A 15,726-nucleotide genomic window follows, 5' to 3' on the forward strand; every position below is an offset into this window, starting at 1 on the left:
CCCAAAGAGCTATTAGTGTCAAAACAGCATTTTGCATTGATTCACTTGCCATCAAATATTATCGGCATTTATTACATTTAAAGAAATTAAATAATGAAGAATCTGTATGAACTCATGAATGTTTCTCGCAGTAAGAAAAAAGAACGGTTCCTAGAACTGTCAAATTTTGAATAACGTAATCTTCCAAACATGGGCACATGGAAGCCCGAATTTTGAATTTCGAAGTTTTTTTATTATCTATTTCAAGTTTTGTAAAACTTTTAAGAATTTTTGATAAACAAACTGGACGATTTCAAAGCGAGCAATGGCAACCCTGTACGAAAGAAAATTATCCCCAACGCGCAAGACTGTGTATCGGAAATTCTAAAGATATGCTGTTTTAATGCTTTTAAATGTTTTGTGATATTGATGTTAAATAGAATTTTATGTCGTTTAAGTGCGAAGCGCATGATATTTAATAAATAAAGGTAATACACAAAACGTTAAAAAAATTCCCTTATGGTGGGGTAATATAAAATCTGAAAGCTTTCAAATTTTCTTCCTTTTGCTCAAATGGTTAGGATAACTATAAAATCGTTAATATCTATTAATTAATGATTACAATGCTGAAAAGAACCAAATACTTTTTATACTTGTATGCATACAGCAAATATATATATTTGAATTTTGTTGAAAGCTGAAGTGGCTGGAAGAGCATAAATCGGAAGCAGAAGAATCGGCCAGTCAAATTCGATGAAGATAAACCAGTAGTTATAGGTCAGCCTTCAAAAATTTGGATTTTGCGAGAGCCGTATGTTTTGAGAAATTCGGGATCACAGATAGTTTCAAACATAGAACACCTAAGATTCTCTATTATGTATTTTCAATGATACCACCTGAATCACCTGTTAAAGCATCTGTCTCTGAATCGTCTGAATATTAAAAATCGAAAGAAGAGAAACTGGGTTCTCAACAGCGTTTCCCTCCCCGTCTTCAATAGAATGGAGTAAAAACAACGTAATTAACTAGCCTGGTGTGCAAAAATATTTCTGAAGCACTATGTTCTCTTTCTGAAGCAACTTCTGCTGTGTTTATCACAGCAGCCCTAACATTCCAACCTAAACTTGAATCACTGTAATTGATACTGTGGTACAACAACGTTCTGATAACGCCGAACTAGTTTCAGTATAATTACAATCAGTGATATTATCATCATTCAATATTTGTGCTAATTTTCATGTCGAACTTCTTTTTTTTAGTAAAAAGTTATATTGCCCATAAAGCCCCATCTGTACCATTAAAATCTGTGCGAGTCTCTTTTTGTTTGTTTGTGGCATCATCTTCTTTGCAACAATGGGGAGTTGAGTTTCGAGAGACGTACACCCGGATTCTAAAAATTTGTGGCAGGCCATTTTGACCATTCTCATCTTCGGACGAGTTTGATCAGAGGGAATTTTAATTAAAAACTTTGAAAATGCTAATTTTCGCCGTCATTTTTCAGAGTGGCAACAGTCTCGCACGCTGGAGATAAAAATCTCCTTTATTTCGTAAAGTGTGTCCACTCTTCGCTTTCAAATCGTAGAGTTTAATAATAAAAAATTTTTAAGTTTTACTAAAGATGAAATAAAAATAGCATTACCAAACATTAAAATAATACTATTATCACTTAAAGTCATGTTGTGACGTTGAAGAAAGTTCGTGATTTCATATGACGTCATTGTACATCTAAAACGTTTCGTTAATGTCAGCATCTGTACGTATTAGGAGTCTGTCTGCCAGTGTGTGTGTTTTTCGTTCGTGCTGTGCGTAAGATAATAGACCCAGGGCTATGAAAGTTAGTACATAGGTGCAGCTAGACAAACGCCAGTGCACCTCGAAGCGATTTTGTTAAAATCTCAAATGAGTTTTTTTAATTTTTTATTTTGAGGAAATCACATCAAATCGATAATTCTCTCTCATTATATCAGCAACAATGGCACGTAGTCATTGTTGCTGATTTATCACTGTAAGCATTGTTGCTGATATCACCACTCTTGTCACTCGGAAAAATGAGAGGGATAATTCTGTGCAGTTTTTAAATTGAATGTTTGTCTTAGATACTGGACGTTTGTCGACTAAAGTCAACGGAAAGTTGGTTAATTTATTTATTAGGATAATTAGCATTTGTATTAAGGGATATTGCTTATTTCTTTGTAATTTTTAATATGTAAGATATTTTTATTAATTTTATTTTAATAAAGTTGTTCTGTAGCGTAAAATTATGTGCTGTTTTAAATTTAATGTTTGGTGTTCCCTTTAGAAATTTTTCCGGAAAGCCAGACGAAAGCTGGCAGCGGTTAGTTTTTAATAAATATCTGCTTTTTGTTAATAAATATGGCAACATTTTTGTTTCAGATAAAGATAGTTGACGCGGTATGTTACTGTGTTGTTAATTATTTTATTGATATTAAAAAAATTCTTATATTACATAAAATTTAAATCATAACGTCATACGTATACGTATTAATTTGAAGCGTTCAAAGATTTTTGTTTTCCGGTTTGGCAACAAAACATTACTTGCGAATTGGTTGTTGCTTGGGAAAAATGAACTGATTTCATTCATACTGAAATGTTTTTATGCATTTTTTCCCCAGGTGTACACAGAACTCATAAATTTTGCTTTGGTTGTAGCTAGCAACTTTGTACAGTACATTAAATTAATAGTTCATTTTATTTTCATTTTTTCAGTACATAGAATTTGTAAATGTTGCTTTCGCCGTAGCCCGCTCATTTGAAGGGCTTGCTCGCTGGTTTAGATTAAGTACTGCTACGAATTAAAGAAGTTCACGAGAACTATGACCTCATCTACTATCATTGATGTTATCTCAAGCTAATTTCTTCTTCTTTTTGTATTTTGGCTGTTAGTTTTGTTTGACAGTTTTAGTTTGGAATAATAATTTCTTTATCGATTCGCAATAAGTGACATTATTATTTTTTTCGGACAGCTTCCGGTTAATGTGCAACTTTGCTTATCCGCCTACGGATAATCGAGAGTTGGCTATTGCAAGTAACATAGTAAAAATACTGATATGACACTGGGAATAGTTAACCATGATCCTTTATTAATAAAAACTAAACTTCAAAGTTTCCAAGGTTAGTTTCTTTACGTATCTTTATAAGAAGAAATAAAAATATAGATATTAAGAATAAATCCTTCGTTTCCATGGGAACGGGTAGTCTTTTATAAGCCTGAATGGTATAACTTTTTTTTTCTTTTCAATGAAAATGTTAGAAATATGTTTTATCCCGTAAAAAGTAACGATTTTATTTTTTTCTCAGATAAAATTCATACATTATTAACAGCTTTCAGCAGTGAATTAATTTCTTTCAGTTTGTTCCTGTAAAATCCTTTTGCCGTGGGAAGAAAAAGAAGATCCGAGGTAAAACGAGATTAGTTCGAAATCGAATTGAGTGCGTGATAAGATATATTACAATCGAAGAATTTTTTCACTTATATTTTGCATGATTTAAGCCTTCCATCTAGCTATTTTTATTTCACATTCCTAAAGGACTGTATAATCCCCGTACCTAGTAATACAGCTTGAGAATTTAAAACTCCGGTAAAAAAAATGAATTCACAAAACAGAAAAAAAATTCAGAAATGGATTTATCTGATTTTTATGCTATCATTTGCGTCACATTCCATTTCATTATACTTTACGAAGCATTTAAGATATCACTTTCTTTTAAGAGCCTTAATTATTAGCGGTATCAGTTGCAAGATAAATTACATTTATTTGTAATATTACATTTATTTTTAATATATAATTATTACATAAATAAATAAATTACATTTATTTATTTGTTTGAGAAATGTGCAGCGCCATCGCCTAGATTTGTACTCTGAAGCTTCCGACTGCTCGCCAAACATGCATTCAGCTACACAACGAATTAACCCGGTAAGGAAGGAGAAAATTCCTCACATTTCTCCCCCCCCCCCAAAGGAAGATTGAGAAGGCAAAGACCCAATGCCCTAATACTAGTGGTGACGAATTAACGTAAGCTACATCTTATTTTGGGTGCCTCTAGGAAATGTTTCGGTGCCAGAAAACATGAGAAAACATAGATTCCCTTTCCGCATTCAAACTCCAGATATTCTGCTATACGGACGTGCTTTCAGTTATATTCACAAAGCGGTAAGGAAAGAGATAATGCATTATGTATTACCTATGACAATTTACGAGCATGTTGCCTGTTTATTATAGCATGCTGCTCGTTCATAAATGAATATGTTACCCTTTCATTACATTATTCAATTCTGTATCACTCAGACGTGTCTGAACGAGCTAACTATTTACCTGTACATAAATAGTCAGCTCGCTCAACTTGGAAATGCTTCAAGACAAAAAGTGCAGTTGATGTTTATCCGCTATTTTTCTAGTTATTTTCATTCACCTTAAAAATACACGTATATTATTAATTTTCTACATATCTACTCTTTTTTCCCTATTTCCTACAGCATTTATTCCAAGATTTCACAAATCGTAATATACTATCGTAATTTACGTATAGTACGAAACAGAGATCAGAATTCAGAAGACTATACCAGAAAATTTCAATGTCGACATTTTGCAGAGAATGTGATATGAAATGTGACGATCGATATTTTAAAGAGTATTGAGTTTTGAACAACAAAAAACTACAACATATGACATGTTATTGAATATGCACTGTGACCAAAAACTTTCTTACCCGAACTTCAGCCCACCATCAGCCGAGCGGTAAAGTCGCTGAACACGACTAGCTGGGTTCGAATCTCGGGAAAGACCTGGCTGCCTGGACTTTTTGTGTTTTTTCCATGTGAAACGTGTACACGAGCCAGTTTCCCATAGAAAGTCCTCCAGGAAGGCATCGCCCCCTTCGGCTAGTCCTCGAGATAGCTCTCGAGTGCTTTGTTGTAATCAAAGTAGCCAAATAAAGCAAATCCGACATTAATTTTCGTAATCTTTGTCGTTTATGTATGTTCAGTCACAGAAATTTTTTAAATGACGCAAATATTCCTATTTATTAAATAGACGTGCCCCCTATAATCCTATTTTCAAGCAGAAATACGATTAATAATGTTGTTTTTCAAGCAAGGCTTCGTTTCTTCCGACGTTTCATGTTACATTATAAAAAAGATGAAATTTTAAACACAAATTCACTAAAATTATTTATGTAACTACAAAAATTCATAACAGTATCAAAATTCCATTTTATAAAAGTAGAAGGAAACATATTGAAAATCACTCCGACCGATTAATACAAATATAATCATTGCTATATGAAGGGAGTATGTGTTATTCTTGTTTCCAAACGGTTTTCGGATTTATCATGACTTAGAATTAATCATAGGCGACATACACATTACTAGCCCAGTAAATCGGAAAATAAGTGTAACATAGTTCATTAATTTTAATTAAGAAACACAACGTTGCGCCTTTTTATGACTAGGTTTTGGAGATTTTCAGCGATCTATCATATTTAAATGATGGATGCATGACAGCCAATGAGTATCCTATTCATGAGTTAATAATTACGATGCATTAGGTAAAATAAAATTTCTCAAACCAAAACATACCAGCGTAAGATCGATTTATCTAAAACTCATATTTTGATTTCTTTTCTAGTACAAAAAGAGAGGAGGGCAAAAGAGACAATATTTAACACGTTAAAGCATTTTTAGATACCCACATTGTGGTTTACTTTCTTTATGCTGTCAATATATAATTAAATAATCCTTTATAAAATTCCCCTATGAAGAATAATTTTGGTCATTTATGAAATGGGCATGAATTTAGCGAAATTATATATTTTCTTTGTCATCATTTGAAACGAAAGCAATGGTTACTTAACAGTCAATCTTATATCTAAGATAAAACTCTATATTTTAATAACCTATACACTTCCAGTAACTGTAAGTTGAAGTTTTAGAACTTGCCATTATTTTCTACCAGCATTAAAATTTGTGGATATTATTCTTAAAATAGCTGTGTCATCATTACAGATTTAGGAAATTTTTAAAATCAAACAGAAATTTTTAAAACATAAACAATACTTTTTAGACAAAATGCAGAATTATATGAGCTTATACTACAGCATATAGTGCTGCCTTTAGCCGTTTTATGTCACATCTTGTAAAATCTTAAAACGTAAATGAATATAAAATGCTAAATAACACTGACAAGAGTCTCTATGAAAGTCTTAACAGCCAACATAATGGTCCGCATCTGAACTAACCCGGAAACATTTTCTTTAGAGCGTGGCGTGAACTTTTACAGGGTATCTCAAAAATGTTGCAACAAACGTTTAGGGGAAGTGGATACACCATAAGGATTGAGAATCATATAATAACCCTGACCGGAAACGACTGGAGTAAATGGTAGCAGGGGCAGAAAATCGGAAAGGACTCAAGAAAGTAATTAAGTTGAAACATTTATTGGATATCATGAGCACAAATGGCGTACGAGAAAAATACAGCTCTAATGTTACTACAAATGTTCGAAGTCTGCGATATCAGAAGTCAAGCACATCTGACTCCGACGCAACACTCATTGCCAGACACGGTGCAACACACTAAAGGAGTTTCTTTGATTGTAGCAGTAATGTAGACTTGTCTTGCCACGAGATCCATTTCAGACTCCACAGGATCATGATAAACCATAGCTTTGAGGACTTCCCACGGAAAGAAATCAAGTTTTAATAAATCAGGTGAGCGTGTAGGCCAGAAAAGCGGTCCACCACCTTCAATCCATCGACGCGGGAATGACATGTTAACACGCCTATGAACGTCTAATCCAAAATGAACAGACGTCCCATCATGTTGGAATCATACGTCGCGCCTCACATTTGCTCCAACAACATCAAGTAATTAAGACACAATAACACGCCGAATAAATACTAATTCAGAAGTCAAACAACAAAAATCAGCGTTATATTTACAAAATTTTCACAGGACTAGTTTTGATGGTTTTACCGAACCACCATCCTCAGCTGCAAAACCGCAAATGAACAGGATAGGAAATAATGATTAGATAAGATAAGAAAGCCTGGACAAGAATAAGCAAGTGGCGCCATCTGTTGGTGAAACCAAAACTAAAACATAATTTCTTTAAAGGCCGAAGGCAAATTTGGATTGGAATTAGGATCGTTAACTAGAACAGAAAGATTTTTATGAATGTGAAATTCCTCTAGAAAATCCAGTTCTCCAATGGAAGATGTTTTTGAATAATTTTGGCAGCAGAAAAATTGAAAGTGTGGTTTTCGGACCAACAATGTTGAGCAACAGAAGACTTCTGTGTTTCCTTTTCTCATGTTCCTTGACGCGAAATTTTAAGGCTCTCTTAGTTTGGCCAATGTAAATTAAACCACACTGGCTATCCTATAAATACCCTAGGAATTCATATCCGGAATAGGGTCCTTGAGTATGGAACTCGGAATTTGATTGATGGGAGAATAAACAACCCGAAAGTTAAATTTCTGCAAAATATGTGCAACTTTATAGCTAATTGATGGAAAGAAGGGAATGACAACAGAATTTTTATAATCTCCTAAAACAAGAGTGTGCCTTTTAGTGTGTTGAGATGAGAATTTTTTAACTGCTTGATTAATAATGTTGGGTGGAAAGCCCCTGTCAATAGCTATTGCTTTTAAATAATTTAGTTCTTCATCAAGGGCTAGTTTGGAGGAGCAAACTTGAAGCGCACGGAAAACATAGGAATAAAGTGAAGCTAACTTTTGTTTAGTCGGATGACATGATTTAAAGTGTGGTGGAAGGCAAACCGATGAAGGTTTACGGTAAACCGTAGTACTGAAGTTGGATGTGTTACGTGTGACCAGAATGTCGAGAAACGGAAGAGAATTGCAAGTCTCAAGTTCAAAAGTGAACTGAATAGCAGGATCAATAGAATTCATTGATGAAAGAACTTTATTTAAATCATCTTTATTACCTTCAAACAGAGTAAAAGTATCGTCTACGTAGCGGAACCATGCCGGGAAGTTTAAAGTTTCAAACAATTTTGATTCATAATAATGCATATAGATATCAGCCAGGATGGGACTGAGGGGGCTTCCCATGGCTAATCCCTCAGTTTGCTTGTAATATTTATTTTTGAAAACAAAATGTGTTTGTTTCAAACAGATTTGAGTGAGAGAAATTAGCTCATCAATTTCGATGCAAGAGAGATGAAATTCGCGAAGTCTGGTTTCTAGACATCTTAATGCTCCCTCCACTGGGACATTGGTGAATAATGATTTTACATCAAAAGAAACCATGAGTAAATTACGAGGAGAAATGTTTTTAACTATTTTTACAAACTCTATTGAATTTTTTATGGTGTAAATGTTATTGTCTAATAGAGTTGAAAATCTAGAAACTAAATATTCAGCTAATGGAAACGATGCAGTACCTAAATTTGATACAATAGGGCGGAAAGGAATACCACTTTTATGAATTTTGGGAAGCGCATATAATCTGGCACAATTCGCAACAGATGGGATAAGTGAATGTTTTAAGTTGCCTGAAATGATTTGCGAAGATTTAATCGCAATTTTTATTTTTGACAAGTCCGAAGGTGAAGGATCTTTAGGGATCGGATTATATGGTCCTTCGTTTAAGAGTTTAGTGACACCATCGATGTAATTGTTCTTCCATGACGACTATCTGGCCACCTTTGTCGGCCTTTGAAATGATAATATCCGGGTTAGAATGAATTTCGCGCATTGTAACTCTTTCTCTCACAGTTAGATTTGGTTTCAAAGGTTTATTATTGAATTTCACATTATGAGCGATAAGATGCCTAATCATTTCTTTCTGTGAATCTGAAACTTTACTGAACTTGAAAGCTTTTTCGATAGGAGCCAAAATCTTTGGAATCGAGGGTTTACAGGATTGTGAGAAATTAAAATTATACTTTAGAATTCTCTCTTGTTCTTCTGAAAGACTAACATTAGAAATATTAACTATTGGCTTGATGTTCATAATGGGAAGATTTTTTGAACTACTTGAACTGGAAGATTGTAAAAGAAGTTTTTCGAATTTAACTGCAAGAGTGTTTTTATGACGGTTAACTGCATTCTCCGTTCTAAACCAAGACTTTTGTTCAAAGGCAGTGAATTTCGGATATGATTTAGCGAGTTCCAGATGAAGCTTATAGAGTTCACGTTCAATTTTGGACAACTGTTGACGTGTATCCCTTATGACAGACCGAAGTAAGGCAAGCTTGCAATTTAACAGAATTCTTGAAACGCGACTCGAAGGTTTTTGATTAGATTTGATTCGAATAAAATTGGGGATCAATTTTTTACATTTACATTTAAGTAAAAAGTCAAGATGATTCAGGAATTTTTGCCGTTTCAGGCGTAATTTAGTGAAACGATTAACGGATGAAGGCATGATAAACAATGCAGAAAATCAAACTAAATTAACCAAACAATAATAAAGCACACACAAAACAGCAGAAAAAATCCCTCACTGAAATGAATAGAAAACAAAACGTTTGTAAGCAAAATGCATGAAATCAGACAAGCAAAGCACAATATCCAAATATACAAAAGATAAACATAACTTGAAAATTGCAAAAAAGTACTTACCGAAACTCATGCAATCACAAAATGGCGGCCACACAACGTGCAGAAAAGAAAGCAAAAAATAAGCCTGTTTGGAGCTTCTATAATTAAGACACAATAACACGCCTAATAAATACTAATTCAGAAGTCAAACAACAAAAATCAGCGTTATATTTACAAAATTTTCACAGGACTAGTTTCGATGGTTTTTCCGAATCACCATCCTCAGCTGCAAAACCGCAAATGAACAAGATAGGAAATAATGATTAGATAAGATAAGAAAGCCTGGACAAGAATAAGCAAGTGGCGCCATCTGTTGGTGAAACCAAAACTAAAATATAATTCCTTTAAAGGCCGAAGGCAAATTTGGATTGGAATTAGGATCGCTAACTAGAACAGAAAGATTTTTATGAATGTGAAATTCCTCTAGAAAATCCAGTTCTCCAATGGAAGATATTTTTTGAATAATTTTAGCAGCAGAAAAATTGAAAGTGTGGTTTTCGGACCAACAATGTTGAGCAACAGAAGACTTCTGTGTTTCCTTTCTCTAACATATGCCTCATGTTCCTTGACGCGAAATTTTAAGGCTCTTTTAGTTTGGCCAATGTAAATTAAACAATGGCAAGGAATCCTATAAATACCCTAGGAATTCATATCCGGAGTGGTGTCCTTGAGTATGGAACTCGGAATTTTATTGATGGGAGAATAAACAACCCGAAAGTTAAATTTCTGCAAAATATGTGCAACTTTATAGCTAATTGATGGAAAGAAGGGAATGACAACAGAATTTTTATAATCTCCTAAAACAAGAGTGTGCCTTTTAGTGTGTAAGCCGGAAAGAACCTTAAGCAGTCGCCGACCAAACCGGCTGACACAATTACTGCGAAGCGATATTGTGCCAGGTGGTCGCGCACACCGTGGAAGTTTTGTAGACAAAAACCACTGTGCAAACTACAAACTTTCAGCATGATGATTTTAAGGAATTACTGAACCCTTTGGAGATGAAAGGCATGTAAGTTCTTAGCGTTCAAAACACACTACACACTCCAAGAAGACGCTCTTATGGTAGAGGCAGTGGCACGCATGCAGGTTCTGGTATTAGTATCCGGCGACATCAACAAACTTTCTTCAAAAAACTAACCGAACGCGTGGATCGTACGCTGTTCCTGCTACTTCTTAATGACCCGTACTGGTACAAATTTCGATGCACACGTGTAAACATACTGTGGTCTGATTAATGTCTGCCTGGGAAGTGTTCTCGATAAATTCGTTCAAATGCTCGTACATTGCCCTCAGATGTTTCACACACATTCATGCCTGCAAGCTCTATCGTTGCATGTTCTTTGTACGCTGGCTACCGCTCGAATAAGGGGATCCTGACTTTCTCCTCTAGCGTTCTCGTGAAGAGCACCAACACATAGCGGCGTATAATGACGTTTCCGATTATGAGTTGCTATGCAATTCGTAGTCCTTATGATGTGCCCTACATCTCCTAAAAGTCTGTAGCTATAGTTTTCAGACACATTGTATATTTTCATGTTCATTAGAACCAAAACCGCATCTCATTTGACAAATTTTAGATCAGTACTATCATCTCTTAACCCATAGTCAAAGTTTTTGCGGAGTGAATATAGCAGAAATCATGTGTCGAAATCTTGCACAAAAAGTTAAATTAGAAGCAAAATCTAAGTTTTTATTTCCCCAGGAAAATATATTTTACATATTACATTTTTTTGTACTAGAAGCAACAGAAAGAAAGGTGAGATGGAAATTTATTTCAAATGTATGTCTGTCATTCAGTTCTTTGTTTTTATTCTTATCTTTTTAAATGACTAAATATTGGGTTGCTTTAAGCCTTTGTTGGAAGTCGGAATATTATTTCTACTTTAATAGTTCATTTATTTAGGTTTGGTTTTCTTTCTGAATGATTAACTTTTAAATGCTATTAGTAGAGTTTTGATCATAATTTGTTTACTTTGAAAAAAAAATGTGGGTTAATTTCATTCAAAAGGAACTGCGTCCGACTATTTTGGATGTTACGCTCACTGCCGCCTATTCACAAGCGTTATCCCACTACTGCACCGTGCGGGAGCTTTTGCCTGCTGCGTTTCCGCCCTGGGCCGGTTCGCTCCTCCTTAGTCGACCTGGCGGATCCGTGCTCCCCCAGTTCAACCATATCGAAAACCTGCTTAGTGCGGACGCCTGATCGACATAGAGAAACAGAAGACAGAACTCCCAACCTCAACGCCGTCCATCAGCCCCGACCTCCGAAGTAGCTGGATTACAACACCACGCCACCGGTGCCGGTCCCTTAGCTTACTTTTACCTGCTACATAAGCTTTACAGACGGACAAAACTGTGGTGCTGCCATCTTTTGGCTAGAATTGTTAGCGTTACACTACAGTGAGCCTTCGTGGGAGTAGAACTCACGTTGCTGGTTTTAAGTTAGCATTCATTATACTTTACAATATCGGGCAGGCAATAAGCACTCTACAATCCCGAGCAGGCTTGTATGCAATGTAAAATGACTCCAAATCTTTGAACTGCAATTTTGAGTCGCAATACTAAATTGAAAAAATTTAAGCAAAGTATTTTTTCAGGAAGGCAATTATATCAGATGCATTATATATGTGAGACTGAGATATTAGGGAACTACGCTGGTGTGCAAAAATTAAGGACGAGACGGTTTTTTCAATATAACTTTGTACAAAAGCTTTCCAAATCAACACATTTAATACCGTAAGATCCCCAATACGTAAGGACATGAGTAATGTAAGCAACACTTACTAAAAGAGAAATCAGAGGGATAAAAAGAAGCTTTATTGAAAAAATAGCATGGAGCGCAATGCGACTGAAGGCCGAAACATCCCTGCGATGGGTGTCCAGCAAGAAACATCCGGGCTTTAATAGGGAATATGATCTCCCCTGACTGCTAAGCAAGTTTCACAGCGTCTGCCCATGCTGAGAATGAGGGTGTCAATGAGTTGTTGAGGCATTGCTGCCCATTCGTCTTGCAGCGCCAATCGAAGCTCCGGAATCGTTACTGGTGGTAAGGTACGAGCTGCCAAGCGTCTGCCTAGAAAATCCCATACATGCTCGAAGGGATTGAGATCTAGAGATCGTGCCGGCCAATCCATACGTTCAATATCCTCACTCTCTAAGAGCTGTTCGGCAACTACTGTGCGATGACATGGTGCATTGTCGTCCATGAAAAGGAACTGCGGACCCATAGCGCCTTTAAAAAGACGCACATATGGAAGAAGAATCTCGTTACAATAACGGGTCCGTTGACTGAACCTGCGTCGAAGATGTGAAGGTCTGTACGACTACCAAGCATGATACCTCCCCAAACGAGAACACCGCCACCTCCATACCTGTCCCTTTCAATGATGTTCGAGGGATGATTGCGGCTTCCCCGCTCTCTCCAGATGAGTAAGCAATGAGAATCGCTATTCAAACTGAATCTGCTCTCATCTGTAAAGAGTACTCGTCCCCATTCATTGTCTCTCCAATTCCGGTGTTCCCGGCACCACAGAGAACGCCTTCTCCGATGGGCAGACGTTAGAGGTACACACCGTACAGGGAGTCGTGCAAACAAACCACCACCGTGCAGTCTTCTCGCCACGGTAAAACGCGATATCGGTCATCCAGTCGCCTGTGTCGTGTGTCTAGCGATTTCTCCCGCTGTCTGCCGCCTGTTTCTTCTGGCCTGTAAGGCAATATACCGGTCATCTGCGGGTGTGGTTCCTCGTGGACGACCACTACTAAACCCCCGGATAGCTGTTCCTGTAGTTTGAAATTGTCTCCGTGAAGTCGTGAAACGATGTTGTGAGCAATTCCGAACTCTGCAGCCACACTTGTCACACTGCGGCCTTCCTCCAACTTCCCAATGATTCGACCTCGGGTAAAAGCATCCAGATGTCGTCTAACAGATTGATTATTCGCCATTTCTCGCTGAGGCAGCAACTCGGTGTGATTTTAACTGCTATACGGCGTGCAATCTCTTTGCCAGAAATACTGATCTTACACCGACAACATGCTTTATACTACTCAGACACTCCCCCATTAGGTCTACCTGCATATCTGCGCATGTGCTACCGTACATCACCTTACTTAATCTCCTGATTCGTCTTTCTGTCCGCTCTGCCACTTCGTTCAGCTGATATGCTAATTTTTCGACTTCGTCCTTAATTTTTGCACACCAGTGTATTTACAATTTTTTAATGATCATTTTTTAATATTCCAAGTTGACATTTTGTGCTATTAAAATATTTTCTAACCTTACACATAAAATAAAATTTTATGCTTTGATTTTTATTGCTGTATGAATGTTTTACGGTGAATGAAGCGCATTTTAAAATACAGCCTATGCCATACTATAAGAACTAGTTTTCTTTCGCGACCATGCCCTTTTTTTCTACCCTGAAATTACATTACCTTTCTTACATGGAACCTTTTCATAGCACAAAAAATGTATCAGCCTGAATATTGAATTCAACTGTTTTAGTATACCTAATCTGGTAATTCCCAGACAGAATATTAGTTATGTTTCCCAAGAACATCATTTCGAAATTTTCTTATGTAAAGAAGTCTTAGCAAGACATTTTTATTTACTTTATTAAAAAGCAATTTTTTGCTGCCCTACTTTTCTTTGAATCCTTTGCAGTCTTCATAAAAAGTTACTCTTTGAATTTTGTGGAATAAGCCACCATACAAATAATGCAAGAAATCTGAAATATGTGTAAAAGCTATATTTTACACAAAACCGTATATAGAGTTTTGATTGCGTTAGGGCATTTAAATTAATTGCAGAAATTTATGTATGAGTAACTCCAATTAGAAAATATGCTCAAATTTTTAAAGAATATGTTCATTTTGTGCATTCAGTAGCTTTAGATTTTGAGTACCAAGTAAATCTAGCTTAGTGTAAGACACTTCAAATTAATTTAGAAACATTCACTTCATAATGAATTTAATAGTTCTGATTTTGTTAAGTTTGAACCGTACTCTTCCTGAATTACATCATTAGTATTACCTGTTATATATATATTTGTTTACATACCTGAAGTTATCCGTCCAACCAGTATCTGAGTAATTGATTGCTGAATAGTAGTAGTTGTACTCGGGTTCGAACCTAGCCAAGTGGCTGGCTGTATGATTGATTTTCTAGTTTCTCTTACGTGTAATTAGAATATGAGTCAGTTTTCCTTAGAAAGTCCTCCATGTAGACATCCCTTTCCTTAGGCAGATAGCCCTCCCAAGATCTGACATACTTTAGAAACCTAACGTAATCCAATTTATCTCAAGTTATCACTAGATACAAGCTAAGTTGAGACGAAGAAAACTAGTATTTCCTCGTCTAATTTCTTCGTTTAAGTAGCCACCGTATAAGTAAATGCAAAATATTTGCAGTTTGTTCGTAATACATTAAAAGATTCTGACAATTTGAGCGATTAAGCTCTTTAACAAGAAAACACTAAAAACTTCGTAAGGTATTTATTTAAATTAACCAGTTATTTTATTAATTTAGAACTCAAATAAGAAATCAGCGTTATATTTTCAAATTTTCACAGGACTAATTTCGATGGTTTTACCGAACTATCATCTTCAGCTGCAAAAGCGCAAATGAACGAGATAAGATATAGTGATTAGATAAGATAAGAAACACTGGACAGGAGTTAAGCTACTGGCGCCATATGCTGATGAAACGAGAACTGAAACATAATTTCCTTAAAGGCTGAATGCAAAGATGGATTGGAATTAGGGTCGTTAACTAGAACAGAAAGATTTTTTTAAATATGAAATGCCTCTGCAGAAAAATTGAAAGTGTGATTTTCGGACCAACAATGCTGGGCAAAATAGGATTTATGTGTTTCCTTTTTTCTAACATGCCTCATGTTCCTTAACACGGAATTTTAAGGCTCTTTTAGTTTGACCAATGTAAATTAAATCTCACTGGCAAGGAATCCTGTAAATCGGCGTTTTTTTTTTTTTTTTTTTTTTTTTTTTTGTCTTCTAAATTAATACTTATACGGCATTATATCTTAATCAGTTATTTTATTTTCATTATCTCTACTTTTACTTCTCCCTTTTGGTGTTCCTGCCAAAATGCAAATTTTCGCTCGCGTTTATTTAAATGAGATCGTATTTATAGGGAGGTTT

At 35.7% G+C, this 15,726-nt stretch overlaps 1 protein-coding gene and 1 non-coding gene across 2 annotated transcripts in view; both read right to left on the minus strand.

Moving 5' to 3' along the window:
* The window catches only part of LOC118186930 (otoferlin-like), a 963,443-nt gene that overhangs the window by 588,602 nt on the left and 359,115 nt on the right, over positions 1-15,726 (minus strand). The window lies entirely within an intron of this gene.
* LOC146998203 (signal recognition particle RNA) lies at positions 11,573-11,872 on the minus strand. Its single transcript, XR_015040474.1, has one exon.

Source organism: Stegodyphus dumicola, chromosome 3, assembly GCF_044657685.1.
Source record: "Stegodyphus dumicola isolate Sdum_Otavi_A_Nest chromosome 3, ASM4465768v1".
Lineage (NCBI taxonomy): Eukaryota > Metazoa > Arthropoda > Arachnida > Araneae > Eresidae > Stegodyphus > Stegodyphus dumicola.